Raw genomic sequence first — 14,612 nt, forward strand, 5'->3', positions numbered from 1 at the left:
TTTCACTCTGACTCTGCTGTAGGGTAGCTGAGTGGCCCAGCAGACAGATCCCTGGCTCTGGGGCCAAGAGGCCCTGAGCCCCCATACCACCCCTTAGGCCCAGCATCCACCTGGCCCTATGGTCCCAGACAGGCTATCCAATCCTAGTCCCTTGCAATAAGTAAAAAAGAAAATGTGTTGTATCTGACCACTCTTCCCCCCCATGATCCATCTTCTCCTCCATCATTCACATCCCCACCCCTTCCCCCTCTCCCCCCTTCTTACTCCAGATGTCTATACCCCATTGAGTATATATGCTGTTTCCTCTCCTAGCCACCTCTGATGAGAGCGAAGATTCCCTCATTCCCCCTTGCCTTCCCCCCTTCCATATCATTGCAATAGCTCATTGGAATAAAGAAAAATCTTATTATATGAAATATCTTGGCCTAGTCTCCCTCTCCTTTTTCTTTCTCCCATTACATTTTCCTTTTTTCTGTTGACTCCATTTTTATACCATATTTTGTCTTCAAGTTCAAATTCAGCTTTCTCCTGGGTTTCATCCATAAAAGCTTCTTCTACCTGCTCTGATAATTGAGAAGGTTCATATGAGTATTATCAGTGTCATTTTTCTATACAGGAATACATGCAGTTCATCATCAAGTCTCTCATATTTTCCCCCTCTCCTCCAGTCTCCATGCTTCACGTGAGTCCTGTATCTGAAGATCAGACCTTTTGTTCAGCTCTGGCCATTCCAACAGGAACATTTGAAATTCCCCTGGTTCATTGAAAGTCCATCTTTTTCCCTGGAAGAGGACATTCAGCCTTGCTGGGTAGTTGATTCTAGGTTACATTCTAAGCTCTTTTGCCTTCTGGTATATTATATTCCAAGCCCTATGAGCTTTTAATGTAGTTGCTGCTAATTCCTGTGTGATCCTGACTGCAGCTTCCACGGTATTTGAATTGTGCCCTTCTGGCTACTTGTAATATTTTCTCTTTGACTTGGGAGTTCTGGAACTTGGCTATAATATTCCTGGGCATTGGTTTTTTTGGGATCTCTTTCTTGGGGGGATCTGTGGATTCTCTCCATTTCTATTTTGCCCTCTGCTTCTAGGATATCAGGGCAATCTTCCAGTAGTAATTCTTTGAAAATGATGTCAAGGCTCTTTTCCTGATCATGACTTTCAGGTATTCCAATAATTTTTAAATTATCTTTCCTAAATCTGTTTTCTGTATCAGTTGTTTTTTCAATGAAATGTTTCATATTTTCTTCTAATTTTTCATTCTTTTGGTTTTGAAGTATTGAGTCCTTATTTCTGGTAAATTCATCAATCTCCCTGAATTCTATTCTTTGTCTGAAGGATTTGTTTTCCTCATAGAGCTTTCTTATCTCTTTTTCCATCTGACCAATTCTGCTTTTTAAAGCATTCTTCTCCTCAGTAACTTTTTGAACTGTTTTATCCATTTGACCTAAGCTGGTTTTTAGCATGCTAATTTCTTCAGCATTTTTTTGGATTTCCTTGACTAAGCTGCTGACTTCATTTTCATGATTTTCCTGCATCTCATTTCTTTTCCCAGTTTTTCTTCTAACTCCCTCATTTGATTTTCAAAGTTCTTTTTGAGCTCTGTCATAGCCTGGGCCCAATTTCTGTTTTTCTTGGAGTCTTTAGATGCAGGAGCTTGTGCTTCCTCATCTTCAGACTGAGTATTTTGATCCTTCTTGGGCCCACAGGCAAAATATTTCTCAGTGGTGTTCCTCTTGTTTCTCTGCTTGCTCATTTTCCCAGCCTGGGCCTGGTTTCAGGGTGCTTCCTGAGCTTTTGGTACACTCCCACAAGGGTCTCAGTGTGTGAGGCTCTGTCCTCCCTCCTGGTCTGTGAATGACCATATGTGCCCCCCTCTGCCATGGGGCTGAGGTGGGGGGGCCCTGCTGTTCTAATGGGGGGGGCATAGACTGCGATCAGGATATGAATGTGGTCAGAACCCCAGAGTCCTGTTCCAGGGGCAGAAGACAGAGCTCCGCAGTCTCTCTCTCTTCACTGCACTGCCTAGGTTCAATGGGTTCATGCCCTGGGGGCTCCTGCTTACTGGCTCTGCCTGCCTTTTTCCTGGATCGGGACTGCCTTTGCCATGCTGCTGCTCTTCGCTGCTTGCTGGACTTCACATGCTCGCTCTGACAGAGGTTCCCCCCCCAACCCCCCCTTCCCCCACTTTGTGCCCGCTGCTCCCCGGGGTGCAGCTCAGGAGACTCCCCCGCTGCTGTGAGTTGCGGCTCCCAGTGCCCTGGAGCTGCCTCCGGGAGACTAAAGTTCTGTTGCTCTGGTGGGCCACCCCTCTGGTGGGCTGTCCCACCAACCCTGGGGAGCCGAGACTTTCTGCTCTTTTCCAGGTTACCTTGAGTAGGAGAACTGCCTCACTGGGTCCCTCTGGGGGTTTTGTCTCTTGAAAATTTAGTTAGAGTCCTTAGTTTAGAAGTTTTATGAGAGAGTACCCAAGACTGGATCCACTCTTGTGGCCGTCTTGGCTCCGCCCCAAGACTGTCTTTCTTTTCTCTAGTAGGCTACAAAACAAAACATGAAGAAATCTCTGCTCTAAAAGAGCTGCCATTCCGTGTCCTCTTTTTTTTTAAACCAGAGCAGCTTTGTGTTTTGATTTTTTTTCCCCTGGTATAAATCTTCTTCTACCCTTTCCTCTCCCCCTGCAATCTAAGGGGTTAGGGTGGGATAGAGAGATGTCTCGCAGAGGGCATTGGTGGTAGGGAATGTCATTAAGGCAGTAAAAGATTCTGTGTAAAATGGTTAAGGATTTGGGAAGGGCATGTATATGGAGGATCATGTTCTCCCTCCTGCCTTGTGATGTTGAGCATCAGGGTGCTGGGTGGAGTGACCCTAGTGTCTGTGGGAAGGGGAAATGGTAGCTCTTCTTCCTTCTGTATTGGTCCTGGATATAGTTCTTCCAGTCGTCATTCTGGGTTCCCTTTCCAGCTGTCTGTAGGTAAGTGTGTTGCAGAGCTTGGAAGGCAGAGATTCGTTTGTAAGGGCTAAAGGTCAGCATTTCCAGCAGTAGTTGTGCTCCAGGTCCCTCAAGTTCAGGTATGACAGATTGTAAAGGCTGAGGACTACAAGGAGTAAAGGCTCCTCAGGGCAGTGAAATATCAGGAGGTCAATCATCTTCTGCTGGGAGCCTGATCAGGCAAAGATTTTGCTTAACTGGTCAGCTTCTGTTTCCACAGAAGAGAAGCTTCCTATACAACATCTGCGAAGATGCAGCCAGCAATGCACATGTCCACTGATGTTGCATATGCTGACTGCAGCAGAACCTCAGGAGCACAGTACCAGAGAGTGACTACCATAGGTGTGAGTGCCATTTGGCAGCTGTAGATCTGGGCTAAGCCAAAGTTGGCTAGCTTGCTGGTTCCACTACCAGTCACAAGTATGTTTTCTGGCTTCAGGTCATGGTGGATAATGCGTGAAGAAAGTCTAGGCTTCTTCAAAACTGTCTCATTAGGTCCTTAATGGTCTCTAAGGGCAGCCCTGGTGGAGGGGCCTTTCCAGGTATGTCCTCAGGTCTTGGTCCACATGTTTGAACCAGGGTCACCTTGGTCTCTCAGTCAGTTCAGGCAGTGGCACAGACATCTATCAGCCTCCTCCTGCACTGGGGACTGTGCCACATGGGGTGGGGACAGACCGTTATCTAGGCAATGGAGCCAACCTCAGTGGAGCCATGCAGGGTAATTCCATCCCAAGGGGCTAGATGTGGCAGGCCTCACCATAGATTCCCCGGGGCTAGAGCGGATCCCTCTCCCACACCCTCATCACATGACCAGTGCTGCCAAGGTGTGTGGAAAAGGAGAGGAGGAGGGAGACTGGCGCAGGCAGGACCTATTTGTGTCCTCTTGTTCTGGCTTCTCTTGTCTTAACAAAATTCAATTTAATTGTTGACCATTTCGAAAAGGCTCTGTGATGTCCTCGAATCCTTGATTCTTGAGTTTTTGCCATCCCTACTAAGTTTCCGGCCTTGGGTGATGGATCGCACCATTCACATTTTTGGATCCTCTTTTGACCAGCCAAGTAATCTAGCAGGATAGCTGGAATTCAACCTCAGGCATTGGCATTTACTAGCTGTGGGACCTTGGGCAAGTCACTTAAACCTAATTGCATCCTCTCCAGTCGTCCTGATCCATATCTGTCGCTGGACCCAGATGACTCTGGAGGAGAAAGTGGGACTGATGACTTAGCACAGCTTCCCCTCACTCCAATTCAATTCATGTTCTTGTCATGTCATCACCTCCCCTGATGTCATGGGCAAACATGTCAGGGCAAACATCATCATGAAATAATAAGTCTTTTTTGGAGCCACTATACAATTGTGCAGTTTATCTTCAACTGGGCTCTCATTTCTGCAATAGTGATAATCTTTATTAAAGTATATTGGCTTTAACATTTCTCTTTAGGAGACTTCCTCTACCTTTTCTCTTTGTTTACTTTTAGCAGATTACTTAACCTCCTACTTTGCTTAAGAGATGTGAATTGCAATATTGTCTCTTTTCTACATCTCAATATGAGATTTTTCTCATTTTCTCTTGTCTCTGAATATGAGGTTTTCTATCCCAAATCAAGAATGGTCTTGCCCCACCTGGCTCCTCTTCCTTTCTCAACTTACTCTTCCCTTCAGTCTCAATATTTTTGCTGTTTGCTAGAATACTCCACTAGAGCAATTTGTGAGTGTAACTTGAAGTAATTAAAATGTTATCTCTGGTATTGAAGACAAGTACCATTTAGGTTGCCTCTAGCCCTTATGTTTGGGAACTGTGCTTCTCTGTATCCCCATTGTGTCTGTTGGAATTATCTGACCTAGGAAGGAACTTTTTTTTTTAATGAGCATTCAGAATATGACATACCTTGGGATTTATATCCTAAAGAATATGTGTTTGAAAAGATATTGGATTCCATAAGGGCAGAAAAACTCATATATATATATGTATATATATATACACACACACACACACACACACACACATATATGTTTTTGGAAGTAGTCTACTTAATTTTGGAAAGTACCTATCTGCCATTTTAGCTTCAGCATTTTGTGTGAACAGGGCTTCTAGGTTTCTTCATAATCTCTATGCACACAACAGTTATATCTCAATTTATTTCTCAATGACCCTGCTCAACAGCAGCACCTTTTAAATTTTAGTTGAATGGACCTTTGTGGATATTGGCCACAACATTTCATGTAAGTTTTCTTGACGCTGAGTAATGGAATGGAAAAGAATTTGCTAAATATTACTGTTGCTAAACAATAAAGATGCCAGTAGAAAATTGCTCTCAAGTCCAGGGATTCTTAAGGGGAGCTGGTAGGTTCCCTGTATGTCTGAAAGCCATGAGACGATGGTGAGACCCAATGGTCTATCATTTTAGCAGGATTGTAATTGGATTGTGCTTTTCCAAGCACATTTGAATGGCCATGTCCCTGACCAAGAGTTTGTTAATAGTTCCTAAATGTAACTTAGGTGAAATGGCCACTTAACCTCTCAATGGCTCAGTCTCCTCATCTGTAAAACAATAGGATTGGATTCAGTAGCCTCCGAGGTTCCTTTTAGCTCTAAATTTATGATCCTATGCCTCTGTCTTCTGTATTTTAACATTTCAGTGATTGTGTGGTCATTCTATACTGTCTAGATTGTAGCCCATCCTTGCCTTCCCTTGAGGGGCTTTTGGACATGGTTTTGTGTAGGTGAGCTTATTTGGAATAAGATGTAGAATATTTTATTGCTCATTTCCATATTTAGATGTGTATTTTATTTTGATGTTCATGTGATTAACACTTGTCTGTTTTTAAGCTCCTAAGGGAACTAAATCTCAATCCTTTTGTTTTTGGTCAATTCCAGAACAGGGGCAAGACATATCACTTGCTTGTTTGATACATATCAGTCTTGCTGAATAACTTGATTCAGGTTATTCAATCTTGTATTTTTCTTTTCACAGAAATTCTTGAGATTGCTTCAGTATAGGCTGCTTGGGTTTAATCTAAGACTCCAGATGTTATGAGTAGTTTGTATTACAATAGATCTCTCAGATTGAGAACTAAAGATTGCAAAAATGGTAGTAAGCCCTTGAACTAATTTGAGATTAGTCCTCCATGAGTTCTTTATCTGTAGTTCAGGAACTTAGTTTAAAGAAAATAATATTGGGTTAATTTTTTTTTTTGATTATGCTATGTATCTCATTTTATGAATTTAAAATCATTTTGCAGTAGAACCCATGGGCTTTATAAGACTTCTCTAGGAGAGTCCATTATTCATAACAAGTTAAAGTATCCCTGTCTTAGTGACTTTGAAGCTTCCAATTTTCTTTTGTAAAGACTCTAATATGCTTTGAAAAATACAATAACTTCTTGTTGGCACTTTTGAATCTTAGTTGAAGGAGCAGCTATTTGCAGAGGTGCTAGAATTCTAGAGCTTGGTGCTTTCAAACTAGGCTTGATTTGATTTCGTTTACATTGATGTTTTAGTCCCAGACTTTTTAGGGTGGTTTCAACATTTTCCAAACCACTTCTCATTACTTGGAAAAGATGGTAATCAGGTTGGAAAATGTTGCAGATAAACTTTTCCTGTGCTAATGATTCCTGTGTTGACTTTATAGCTTCATATCCATTCATAATAACATTCAAAAATGAAAGGCTTAGTTCATGAAACAAAATAACTGGAAATACCAAAATTAAATATGCTAAGCTAGCAAAGTTTCATGTCTAGTAAAAGTTTCTTAGTATGGACATCTTATGTTTTAAGATTTATTCTCTTCACAGTCACAAGAAATAGCATAGATGAAATGCTATTTAAAAAAGGATAATTGAATATTGAAAATGATTGTCTGAATTTTAGAGGTCTAGTTTTTACTAGTACTAGTGAATAGTTTTTAAAGAGTATATTCTAGCAAAATATCAAATGCTTTTATATGACATACAGATTTATATGTCAGGAGGATTCAATACAGGTAACTTATATTGGATTACTCCAGGCAGCCAACCAAACTAATTTAGTACTAAATTTGAAAATTTTACTGCTTGGGGATCAGGGAAATTTATAAGTTAGGCTTCACTGCCTAGTCAGGCCCATGTATAACTAAGATCCTGAATGAATTTTATGTGTCTATTTTTACATTAATTAGAAGCAAATTTGAAAACAACATTCAGGGGCAGCTAGGTGGCACAGTTGGATAGAACACCAGCCCTGGAGTCAGGAATACCTGAGTTCAAATGTGACCTCAGACACTTAATAATTACCTAGCTGTGTGGCCTTGGGCAAGCCACTTAACCTCATTTGCCTTGCAAAGTAAAAAAAAAAGAAAAGAAAAGAAAACCACATCCATTTTTCCAATCTGGATGAGGGGGAGAATTCATTCTAAGTTTTGGACTTTGAGACATAATATTTCTGAAACACATTTATAGGTTCTCTCTGATCTGGGGAACACTTTGAAATAGCTTGGGTTTTGGGTCAGCTGATTTTTTTTGTGAGGATGGTAAAAGACTTTGAGCAAGAGATTCACCAGCCCTCAGCCTCCCTGATAGTTGGGATTGCAAGCCTGGTTGGCCACTACTCCTTGAGGTAATTTGTTTCTTCAGCTCTTAGAAACTGATTTCTAATATTTCTCATAATCAATTCCATTGATATGTTATTGGGCATGTCAGCATATCAGTGACAGATGTGGTAAGTCTTCAAAACTGAGGAATAAACCTAGTGGTGATAGTTAGAAGGATCCAAGTTATGTTATAGGACTTTGAAACTATTCCCACACTGAAACATCAAGTAAACTATAAATAGGATTGGTTAAGTCATTTATTCTGTACTATCTTCCCTCTTTCTCTACCCCCCCCAACTTTCATTTGAAACACTAGCATGCCCTTAAAGATTCCAGGCATTTCTTATTTAAATTGTTACATCTCTAAATTTGCTGACTTTGGATGACTGTTTAATAGCAAGGAGAAAGATTGGTTAGGATCTTGGGAACCAATTAGAATGTCTTCATGTTTTTTAAACCATTGGAAAAATGCATGAAGGTAACATAGTCCAAGTAACATTACCTAATATTTGAATTGACTGTAGCAGGTTTGGAATACTTATCTCCCTTGTGGCTCTTGGTAAGATTGTAATCAGCCTAGCAGGTTAGGCAGCAGGAATAGGGTACCTTGGCAGGAGATAGGAAAGAATGTGACTTAAGTGAGGAAGCTTTATTCCTGAAATTCTTACAGCCATGACTTGATTCTTACCACTGGCCACAAGGTTTTGAGGAATTATATACCACATTAATACTATAGTATTAAGACCAACAGAAAGAAAGAATTAATGAAAAGTTATTCTTTATTATGTACACTGTTTTTGCTAAGGGTTGGGGATACACAGTCCTCAAAGATAGACAGACCCTGTCAACTAGGGCATTATTTTGTAATGGGGAGGAGTGACCAGGAAAAGAGGTTTTGCAAAGGCTTAATGATAAGGGAATAAATATTTATGTAATTCCTATTGCACATCATCTGATCCTCACAACAACCTTGCAAGGTATATGCTGTCATTATCCTCATTTTACAGTTGAGGAGACTGAAGCAAAAAGAGGTTATGACTTGCTCCATTTCACAAATCTAAGTCCCTGAAGCTGGGATTGAATCCAGGTCTTCCTGATGCTGGATTCACCATTCTTTACCCTATTTTAGCTTGCTGCTGTTATGGTTTGGAAAGTCTCAGAGTAAAATACTTGAGTAGAATAATCTGGCAGTCAGTTGACAAGCTTTTTCTAAAAGTTAATGTAATGTTGATTTGATTGATTTCAGAACCACAAGTTTTAGAAAGTCTGGGTAGGGTCTTATTTCTGTATGGATTGAAAAAACACAGGTCTTCCAACTCTCATTATTGTGAGGTCTTTATATCTCATTATCTAAGGTGGAAATTTGGAGCTCCCCCAGGATGTAGCAGCAGTCAATAAAGGCCCCAACATGACCAGGGTGAAAAAATATGATGGGTCATTGTCTGGTTAGGTGGATTGAGGTCCCACACTAGCTTCTTTGCTCCCTTTAAACCAGACAACCAACAGTATACCGTTGTTGACTTCTATGTGGTTCTCTGTTGTGCTGCATCAAATTTGCTTTAAAGTGGAGTCAAAATTTGGTCCAAATCAATTATCTGAACCCCAGAATAGTTTGATACATCAACTCATGCAATTCTGTCTTTATAAGGAACACCAAGTTGTCAGCATGGGCTAATTTTGCCAAAAGAGAAGCCCTTTAGAGTCATTCAGTAAACTCATGAATATTAAATCATAAAAGAGATTGTTGTAAATTTTTATTTGAAGTTGTATGTGTCCTCCATTTCTCTTTGAGGGGCTTGGTGGAAAGACACAAAGTTAGGATTTGGAAACTTGCATTCTAGTACTGGCAATATAACCTAGAGAGTATGAAATTTGCCAAATAATAAAATCCTAGAATTTCAGTTCTGTAAGGCAAGACAAGGCAGTGTCTCATGTCTTCCTTACTATGTACTAGGAAATAATTGGTGACACAGATGCAAACAAAAAAAAAATAATTCCCTATCCTTAAGGAACTTCATTCCTATGGGAGAATTAAAAGGAACTGAAAGAGAAGTTAAGGGAGATACTTGGAGGAGTATGGTAGTGAAGTCTGGAGTCTGGAGAATGGGATGTACGACTGGAAGAGGAATCATGGCCTCCATGGATCTATTCCCCCAAATGTAAGCCCTGGAAAGGAACTCATCACACATCAGTTAGTGAACTCCCTTTGATAGTTAAACAGGTGTGGATAAATTGCCCAGTGTCACAGTTTTTGATAAAGGCTAAGCTTGAACCCAGATCTTTTGACTCCTGGTTCAGTTTTCTTTACAGTGTCAGCTTAAGATGGTAATCTCCAATTCTGTTTTCTCATTTGATACATGAAAATAAAACAGGGTAATAATCCCTCTTCCACTTCATAGTAGAGATGAAGATATAATGATATCTTGTGTGGAGATATAATGAGTGGCAGCATTTTATAGAATGAATAGTGTTATAAAAATGCAGAGCATGATCATTACTTGGGCTGGATTTGATTGATATGAATTTTGGGGTAGTTTTTCCTGGGATGTTAATATTCTTGCAGTTAATCAGTTTTTGCTGAGTTTTCAAAAGAGATTTCAGGTTACTTCAACAAATTTATTCATTCTGTATAGTGAATGAAAGAAAATAGTTAATAAAAGTCTTATATACGATTAGCATTACTATTTCCTTTACTATTGGGAGTTTTGTTTCATGATAACCTCAATTCCATTGTTTATAGATACATAAAAATATAAATAATGGAATTAATAAGGTTTTTGATGCCTCACAGTTACTTGGCAAGAAATTACAACAGTGAACTGTTCAACATTACCTTAATTCAGTCTGTCAAACTTCTGGAGACTTAAGTAATTTTTGTTGCAAATACCTATTTAAGCTGATGTATGACATCCAAAGCCCATAGAATACCCAAGGCCATATACCAAGAGTCTTCAACTTATAAATGCCTGATTTATGAATGATAGGGGAATAGGAGGCTCTCAAGAATGAAATCATGATGATATAGGTATGACTGATCCTAGTAAGGCAGCTAAGGGAGAGGTGTCCAAAATGAGTTTATATTTTATCTGCAGGAGATGAATGGGAAGGCAGGTGACTGAAGTTAAACTTAGAAGAATTGTGAAATCCTTTGAAGATCTTGTCCAAGTAAGGAGGCAAGGTCAGGGAACTTTTGAGAAAGTGCCTTACCCCTCCCTGACTAGGACTCTGGAAATCCCTGCCCCCCAGGCACAAAACAACCAACCTAAAACTGATGCCTGCCTTAGCCTAAAAGGAAAGGACCTTGCCCCTCCCTGCCCCCTAGGCAAAAAGTCCCTATCAGCAAAACAATGGAGCTCTGCTTTAGCCTGAAAGGATTAAGACTTTGACTTGGCTCTCTAGTATCTGTTACATCATCTCAGCTCTCTGAGTTACAGTTCCTATGGACATATACCCTTCTTAATAGCTCAGCTCATTCCTCAAAGGAGTTGCTCCCCTACCTTTAGAGGACAACCCATTGCAGGGATCATAATCCCCTAATCCTTTGCTCTTCTCTACCACTTGTATTAACTACTACTTATTATTAAGAAGATTATTAAAGATCTTTTTTTTAAGTGCTTAGGAAAATAAAGTTAAGATCATTATGAAAGAATATGAGTTTAGTAAGAACAACTTCTGCCAGACTAAATTTGCCTTTTTTCTGAGACAGGTTTGCTACGTGGTTAGCAAAAACATCAGTCTTGGATTTTTGCAAGGCATTTGACACAGTCCTGATATTCTTGTAGACAACATGAGAAAGAAGAGCTAGGAGAGTTAGGACTGAATGAGAGCACAATTAAGTAGGTTTAGAATTGGTTGATGAACTATAGGAAAGATCCCTGCACTGAATTCAGGGAAGGCATTAAGCTTCAGAATTTGGACCAATTGTCTTCAAAAACCCTTTACATTTCATTTCTGTATTGCCTCCTTTGGTTCATTTTCAGGCTCCTTGTTAGGATCTCAGGATCCATCCTTCCAAAGTTAGATTTCATGGTTTCTTTGTTTCATTTGTGTCCACTACCGCATTTGGAGTTTTTTTGGAAAGATAGTAAAGTAGTTTGCCATTTCCTTGTCCATTTCATTATAGATGAGGAAACTGAGGCTTGCAGCATTAAATGACCTGCCTGGGATCACACAGCTAGGAGTGTCTGAAGCTGGATTTCAACTCCCGTCTTCTTGACTCTAGGTCTAGCACTTGTATCCATTGTACTACATAGCTACTCTGAAGATAAATAAAGCATTTATTTAAATACTTAATATATGCCAAGCATTTGCTAAGGGCATATAAAAAGAGGCAAATAGGATAACTCTCAAGGAGATTAGTTTTTAGAAGTGGGGGTAGATATTTATCATATAAAAAGGTTTGGGAATTGGGGAAGAAGATACATATGGTGGCATGATTAAGAATTGGTAGGGGGGCAGCTAGGTGGCTCAGTGGATAGAGCACCTGCCCTGGAGTCAGGAGTACCTGAGTTCAAATCCAGCCTCTGACACTTAATTACCTAGCTGTGTGGCCTTGGGCAAGCCACTTAACCCCATTGCCTTGCAAAAACTTAAAAAAAAAAAGAGTTGGTAGGGAAATGGTCTGAAGACCCAGACCCTGGTAAGATAGAAAAAAATTTTATCTGTCAGAGCTGATGGACTCAGGGTCAGCTTTCAAGGTTACATTAGACACAGGAATGATAGGTTTAAAATGGAGAAAATATGTAACATTATCTAAAAGAATATCTAAGAATTGGCTCCCTGTTTTAGACGAACTTATGAACTCTAAGATGGAGGTCTACTTGGTCTTACTATATGATCTGTCACTGTGGCTAATTGAGATTTTTCAGTTTGTAGATTTTAAAATTTGTTTAGCATGTTTAATTCATTAATCTGTACTTTCTCTTTTTTATTGATTGCAGTATTTAGATATATAAAATTCTTTCTAAGGATTGCTTTGGCTACCTACTAGGATTTTGGAATGTTTTATCATTTCCTGCCATGCTGTGGCTGAAAGGCCTCCTGGGCATTGCCATCTGACCTACTCTTGAATCTTGCTGTTTTGCCCCGCTCTGTGCTCTTAAGACATTGTTCCTATTTGTGGCATCTTGCTGATGATCTTTCTATTTTTATTCATTAGAGTTTAAGTTCCCTGAAAGCAGTTACTCTTTGTATCTACAGCCTTTAACACTGTGATTAGCAAATAATGACTTAAAAATGATTTTTCTTTTATTCCCAGTTGTGTATATAACTTTGAAGTATGTATGAGCTATTATGTAAGACATTTTTAAACACATGCAATTATAGGATTTCTATCGAAATACAATATGATATTCAATGCATTTTCTTTTTTCTTTTTCTTTTTTTTTTCTTTTTTGCAAGGAAATGGGAATAAGTGATTTGCCCAAAGTCACACAGCTAGGTAATTATTAAATGTCTGAGTTCACATTTGAACTCAGGTCCTCCTGGCTCCAGGGCTGGCATTCTATGCACGTGCCACCTGGCGGCCCTATTCAATACATTTTCAGAAAGTGTTTTAACTAAGAAAAACAGGGGAATGATTTCTAATGTGTCTCCTCTAAGTTAGATATAATAAAGTACCACAAAAAAATACAGAATAGTGATAGCTGAGAATTCAGAATTTCACAAAAGACAAAATCAAGGAAAGATTCAGTATTGAAACCCATGACCTAAAATGTCTATATGCCCCAAGTTTAGGCATCAGAGAAGAGGAACTAGAGATCCTATCTCTGAGGTAAATTTGACCTTTTAGCTATCACTGAGACTTGGTGGGAACAAATCCATGATTGAACTATAGCATTGGATGGTTATACCTTATTTTCATTTAAAAATTCTCCCTACTTCCTGCCCCTCCCTCAAACCTTGAGAAGAAAAGCAATATGGTATCCATTTTATATACGTGTATGTGTGTGTGTGTGTGTGTGTGTGTGTGTGTGTGTGTGAGAGAGAGAGAGAGAGAGAGAGAGAGAGAGAGAGAGAGAAGTCAGATAGTGCTGTATTTTAAGAAAGAAATACAAGAATTACAGGAGGGAAGCATAATGGTGTATTTGGGTGGAGGTCAAATGAAGGAGAACAAAATAAAAGACTTTTGTCATTGGAGTACATAGAGAGAAAAAAATCTTCTGGGATGAAAATGATGGAAACCAGGCAGAGAAATTCTAAACTTTATGGCAAGAAAGGGCAGGAAAGTAGATTTCAGAGTATGCAAAGATGTGAAGGTTACTATGGAGAAACCTATGGGAAAGTTAGCCAAGGAAGGAGGAAAGATGTGCAAGGATGAAATTCTGATGACATGATGGATAATAAATCTAGTGACAAGGAAAAGTAGGATTTGTGTTATGAGACTGATATGGATGTGGTGGGGCAAGTTAGCCGACTTTAAAAGTAAAATCTACAGAAGATGGAGCAAGGCCAGGTAACAGTGAATGTGACTGTGGTATGGCTCTGTAGAAGTGGTATCTGCAATGGTAAAGCTCAGAATGAAGGGGTCAGGATGGTATGGTTGTTACTTGTAGGAGAAAAATGGAGGCTCAAAAAAATACAGTACCTTTGCTTTGGAGTGGATGAGATATAGAGAAGGGGCTGCTCAATTCCTCCCCCCTTCCTTCCCATTCCCCACCCCAAGGGGATTGAGTTTTATATTCAAAATGACAATAAAATGACTGACCATAGGAAATAGTTGGCTAGCCAAAATAAATAAGGCAATAGTAAGAGGGCACTTGCAAAACTACACCATTGGGTCTTGAGAGTTCTGGTTGAAAAATCATGGAAAATGGAAAGTGTACCATGGAAATAGAGTACAATGCTTTCCCAATTTTCAAAACAGAGAGCAGAATTTTCTCTATTGAACTTGAATTAATTCCTTAGATTATTAAAGAGATGATAAACAAGCATCAAATCAGGAAGACCTGAGCTCAGATCTGGCCTCAGATACTTACTAGCTGTGTGACCCCGACTAAGTCACTTAACTTCTATTTGTCTCAATTTTTTCAACTATAAAATGGGGATACTTACAAC

At 39.7% G+C, this 14,612-nt stretch overlaps 1 protein-coding gene and 1 pseudogene across 1 annotated transcript in view; one reads left to right on the forward strand and one right to left on the reverse strand.

Annotated features, from left to right (window-relative positions):
* The window catches only part of LOC141492802 (thiamine pyrophosphokinase 1-like), a 485,555-nt gene that overhangs the window by 12,372 nt on the left and 458,571 nt on the right, over window positions 1-14,612 (forward strand). The window lies entirely within an intron of this gene.
* On the reverse strand, window positions 2,842-3,648 carry LOC141493546 (cyclin-dependent kinase 4-like; annotated as a pseudogene).

The sequence above is a fragment of the Macrotis lagotis genome, chromosome 7 (assembly GCF_037893015.1).
Source record: "Macrotis lagotis isolate mMagLag1 chromosome 7, bilby.v1.9.chrom.fasta, whole genome shotgun sequence".
NCBI lineage: Eukaryota > Metazoa > Chordata > Mammalia > Peramelemorphia > Peramelidae > Macrotis > Macrotis lagotis.